Here is a 6,000-nt window from a genome sequence, read left to right on the forward strand (position 1 = left end):
ATAAATTATTACATAAAATATTAATAGTAAATCACTAAAAGTTTATAACTAATACTAATATATAACTTATAACTATACCAATAGTCTAATATTAATACTATTATATAGTCTAATATATTAATAAAAGTATAAAATAGTTTTTTTTAAATAAAAAAAAAATTATAAACAAATTTTTAATGACAAATTGTGAAACTTACATTTAAAAAAAATCGGAAAACCGAACCGGACTGGACCGGAAACCGGTAAAACTGGAAATATCGGTTTAGGAGAGTAACCGGTGCGTAATCGGTTTTGAAAAATACAAAACCGGTACATACTGGTTCGGTCCTAGATTTTATTCAAAACCGGACCGGACCGAACCGGTTACACCCCTAAGATTGGGCAGCGGGGCCTCGCCCCATCCCCGCATGGTGGGGCGAGCAACCCAGAACGCACATGCAGGGGTGGGGGTAGGGGCCCCTGTCCTGCATATTTAATTTTTTTATATAAATATTTATAATTTTTACTATATATAAATATAGTAATAGTAATATGCATGTATTAAGTAGAATTTTTATTTTATATTTTGTGTAAGTTCCAGTATAGTAGGGTGATTCTTTTATAGATTTGTGAGACTCTTGTATTGTCTTGGCAGGATAGGAGTCTCACATTGCTCAAGTGTGATACTTGTATTACCATTTGTAATTTATAAAAGAGTCACTTTACTGCATTATAACTTACGCAAAATATGTATTAAAAATTTTAAAAATTATATAATTTTTAAATTATAGTTATATTTATAAATTATATATAATTTAAATTTAAATTTAAAAATATATTTTTAATTATTTTTAAATTTAATAATAATTTTTTAATCTAATAAATTGTAGTCAGTTATTAAAGTGAGCGGGGGGCAGGTAAGGGCCTGCCCCACTCCGTAAGGCTCAAGTAGCACTCTGGTTGCATGCGGACCCCTAGTATTTAGTACTGCATGGTTCATCACTTTGTGTAATTAAGAAAAAAAGAAAGAAAGAAAGGTTCATTAATTTGTGTAACTTCCCTCAACTCCAACCACCCGATTACCATATCGTCATTTCTCACGTCTCAATCATCATTTTGTTTTGTCCCTTTACGGATGCTTATATATTCAAATATCAGTGTACGTAACTTTCACACCGGCCGCAGCTTGCGTGTTAGTTCAACCAAACACAAGTACACATTAAGAAAAAGCTTTCATGTATTCTATAATTGAGAAATTATATTTATAGATATAATAGGGTTGCACACTTATTTTTTTTTTAAAATAAAAAATAAATATAGTATTTATATAAAAAATTAATTTTTTAATAATAAATTTTATTCTTTTTAAAAATAATTACACAACGCTTACATAACATATTACTATATCTAGTATTACTCCCTAGGACAAGTCCAAGACAAACCCAAATGTAAAACTCCAACCCAGTTGCAACACCCTTCAAACCGTATATAAAACCCATGCATGTACAACCTTCACTTTAGCCTCCTTCATCACATAATTAGGGTAAGCCGCAGCTCCTTTCTTTCCCAAGCCACCCATGCCCATCTACCATCTAGGGGTCGACCATAGCCCTATAGATTCTCTCCGCCACAAGGCACCATAGAAACCACCTCCCATCAACCCCCTATTGCATGGAACAACAGCCTCCAAGGAAAAGCCCACGCCAAGCAAGCCATCCATGTTCATGCTTCCGTCGTAAGACTCCTCAACTCCACTACAACAGTTTTGGTCTTTTGGGATGAATACTTTTGTCCCAAAAGATAGGATTTTTGTCCTAAAATATATTTTGGAATGAATAAATAAATAAATAAAGTCCCAAGGTTGTCCCAATATTAGTGTCCCAAAAGGCATTTTGGGACGAACATATCTATTTCGTCTCAAAAAATATTTTATGGGACGAAATTGATCTAGACCATTCGATCACGTTCAAAAAGGAATTTTATTTTGGGACAATTGAATTTCATCCCAGAAAGTTGTTCGAACTCCCACAAAAGCCGTTCGAACAATATGTTTGTTTGAACGTGTACTTCATGGGTGGTCAATCGATACTAGTCCGTTCAACTAAATAGACATGAGGAAACGTCCGAACAAATAAATTGATGATCGAACGTAAATTATATTAATTTTTAGAATTGAATAAGAGGTTCGAACATGTAATAAACGGAAAGAGTCAGTTGCTTGTTCGAAATTGTTCGAACTCCAACGTGTAATGTTCTAACGGTTGCGTCCGATTTACATATGTTCGAAAGTTTGATGATCGTTCAAACGGTTAGTATTTTCATTTTAATAAAAAATTTAAAACAAAATAGATATTTATATTTCAAAAATACATTACAAATTATTCGTTGTAAATAACACTAATATAATAAGTCTGAACTAAATAAATAAAATACTAATAATACTAATAATGTTATTAGTACAGAATTTTATAAATCCTAAAATTTATGCAAAACATGAAAATCAATTGCTTGGAGGCCTGAATTGTTGCATAAGCGTCTACATTTGGAGTTGTATCTCTCTCCTGAATTCTTCTTGTTGTTCTTCTTGTTGTTTTATACGCATCTTCATGTCTTATTATTTTGTCAATTGAGCATCTAACTCATGCTGTTTTGCAATCAATTCTTTGATCCTGAAATTCGCATTCTCTAACGCAATGACAGTAATACTTGACGTTGATGAAGAGCCTAAAGGCTTTACACAACTACCCAAACCCCTCAAATATCCTGAACGTTGACCTAAAACTTGTGTAAAAATTTCAACATTACTTGTTGATGAATTCTAATCTGATGCAGCTTCAACACGGAGAGCAACCATTTTATCCTACACACAACATAAAAAATTAAAATTGATACAAAAATTTAAATATATTTAATTAAAATAAACTATAATACTTACATAATTTTCACGAGCATCGAAATGAGTCCACTCTCCATTACAATTAGTATGTGATGCAGCATATAATTTTGTTAGATCATAATTGGTGTCTGACTTTTACTATAAGAGACATTGTTAATATATAATGTCAATATTAAAATTAATACCTCCAAAAAATAAATTATATAGAATAAAAAAAAGAGTGCATTACCAATTTCAGAAAGAAACGATGGAAAGATCTTAAACCTACATGATAATGAATCTTGAACTTCGATATATTTATTTTGTTTATAGAGTTTTGCTCCTGCAAAGAAGTTATAAATATTAGTAAGTGAAAATTATAAATAGGACAAATAACAAATTCATTTAATTTACCTCATATGATGGATCTTCAAACATGTCGCAAATTGTTTTCCAATCTGTAACTTGGACATCCTGAAAAGGATGTTGTCATGCATTTTCCTTGTTCTCGTACTTCTTGTAATGCTCGTGACACTTTGTCTTATACTTGCGGAATGCATTACACATCAACTCATCGACAGTCTTACGCTCTTCTCTCCAACTAAATTTAGTTTGAAGTCATCCTTAAACAAATATATACACAAAGATATTATCATTTAGAATATTAAATAATATCAATATAAATTTATTATTTAAATATTACGTACCAAACAATGCTTCTTTATAAGTTCTTTCACATCTTACGAGATTTTATGTCATGAACTTGTAGCCAAAGGTGCATAAGTCCATGTAAGAGCACCCACATGCGATGCAAGCCAAGTTGTTTTTTGTTCCTTACCTCCGGTATATTAGTTAGGAATGTTAACTTTAATCTTATTTACTTTACGATATTTCTCCAACATCACGCCTCTAGTAATGACTCGTCCGTAACGAGATTGTATTGTTATCTATATAAAATAATATTTAGTTATTTACCTTGTATCAATTATCAATTATCTTAATTGAAAAAATGAGTATTAGCTATTTACTTTGTTCCGTAGAGTCAGTTTCTAATGGTGAGTCAGACGAAGAGTCAGAAACAGGTGGAGATGGGATGCGAACTTCCTTCCTCTTTGATGGCATAATTGCGAGATACTATGTAATGTGTACACAAAACTGATCAATTATATGTATCAATTTCATTTGTAGATTCGCTCTCATTATCTATAGATACTTCAAATGACTCAACATTTTGATCAACTGTCGCATCAACTATTTCAGGCTCAATATTTTTCCTATGTAATGGGATAATCTCATACTGACTTAAATCTACAAAGAAGTTAAAGACGGGTTGACTCTCTTGGTATGCTTCTTGAGTAGAGGTAGGGGTGTGCAAAATTTCAAAAATTCCGACTCCATCCGACTTCCGCTTCGACTCCGACTTCGACTTCGTCGGAGTCATCGGAATTCGGAGTCGGAATTCGGAGTAGCTCCGAATATCTATTCGGAGTCGGAGTCGGAGTCGGAGCTCCAAGAAGCTCCGATTCCGACTCCGAAATTTTTTTTACTGAACACTTGCGCTCGAGCGAGGTGTCGAGCGCAAGTCGAGCACACGTTGTATTGAACATTGGCTCAAGCGACATGTCGAGCGGAAGTCGAGCGAACCTCTCTGAAAGAGTTCTGCTCGAGCGACATGTCGAGCGGAAGTCGAGTGAACCTCTTCCAGAGAGGTTCGCTCGAGCGACATGTGGAGCGGAAGTCGAGCGAACCTCTCTGGAAGAGTTCCGCTCGAGCGCCACTTCGAGGGCACGTCGAGCTCCGATCTTATGTCGGAGCTCCAACCTCCGATCGGAGTCAGACTCCGACTCCAGTTCGGAGTCGGAGTCGGAGCTCCAATTTGGCTCCGACTCCTGTTAGAGTCGGAGGTTAGAAACGAGCACTCCGACTCCGTCGGAGTCGGAGCCCAGCCCTAAGTAGAGGGATCATATTCTTCTTCATCTTGTTCCTTTGCCTCAGGAATAACGTTATATATATTCATTCCAATTATATCTGCAATAACTCTATAGGAATCAACGTTGTCTTCATCATGACTCCCTTTGATAAGGACACCACTATTTTGTATTTTCTTATAGAGTTCTCGATCAATTGTGTGATACCTACTTCCTTGAGAAATACATGCAGAATATCAGCGCGTGTCGAGAGCCCATGTGCCAGTGCATATAGTTCGTCCGATATATCGTTCGGATTACTCACATGCATTTATACAACCTACATATTAAATAAAGTATAAACATTCAAAAATAAACAATCCAATCAATTTATTTTTTAATTTAGTGCAAACTCGCATTTGTATTACTGTTATTACTCATTGTTTGAACCATTTCGGGAACTCATATTCATGTCTCTGGTCTATATCATTTACTCATAGCTTTTTGAGCAAGTTAATATGATCACTGAAATTAAACATTATCAACGAATTTATATTCATATAATTTTTTAAAGTAAATTATAATATTAATTAACAATTAATTTGAACTTACATCAAGTGGCTCTCTATCTCAGAATAATTGTTTAGCACGTACCATTGAGTTTTTTCGAACTCTATTCCACACAAATCATAACCACATCAAGCACCAAGTGGACGTACTTGTTAAGAAAATACAGAAAACCCGTTCCGTTGTCTTGCTTAGTCAATATCAAAATTTCTTTCCAGCTGATCAAAACTTGTGTCAACGCCGTGGAAGTATTTGAAACTTAATGTATATCGCTCATCATCAATATATGTTTCTACAATTGATCCTTCTAGACAGGCATTTTTACCTACTATGGGTTTCAACTTCCCAAGAAACCGTTCAATGGAATACATAAGTTTATACTGGGTTGGTCCTACAAGTTGAGTCTCACGTGGCAAATGAACAACTAAGTGAACCATGATGTCAAAGAATGACGATGGGTAAATACTCTCCAACTTACACAATATTATAACAATTTCTCGTTCCATACGATCTAAAACTTCTACATTCAACGTTCTAGCACATAAATTTTTAAAAAATACACCCAACTCAAGTAATGCAACCCGCACATCTCTCATCAAGAACCCACGGATACCATCAGGCAAAATACGTTTTAAAAATACATGACAATCATAGCTTTTTAATCCAGTAATT

Source organism: Juglans regia, chromosome 3, assembly GCF_001411555.2.
Source record: "Juglans regia cultivar Chandler chromosome 3, Walnut 2.0, whole genome shotgun sequence".
NCBI lineage: Eukaryota > Viridiplantae > Streptophyta > Magnoliopsida > Fagales > Juglandaceae > Juglans > Juglans regia.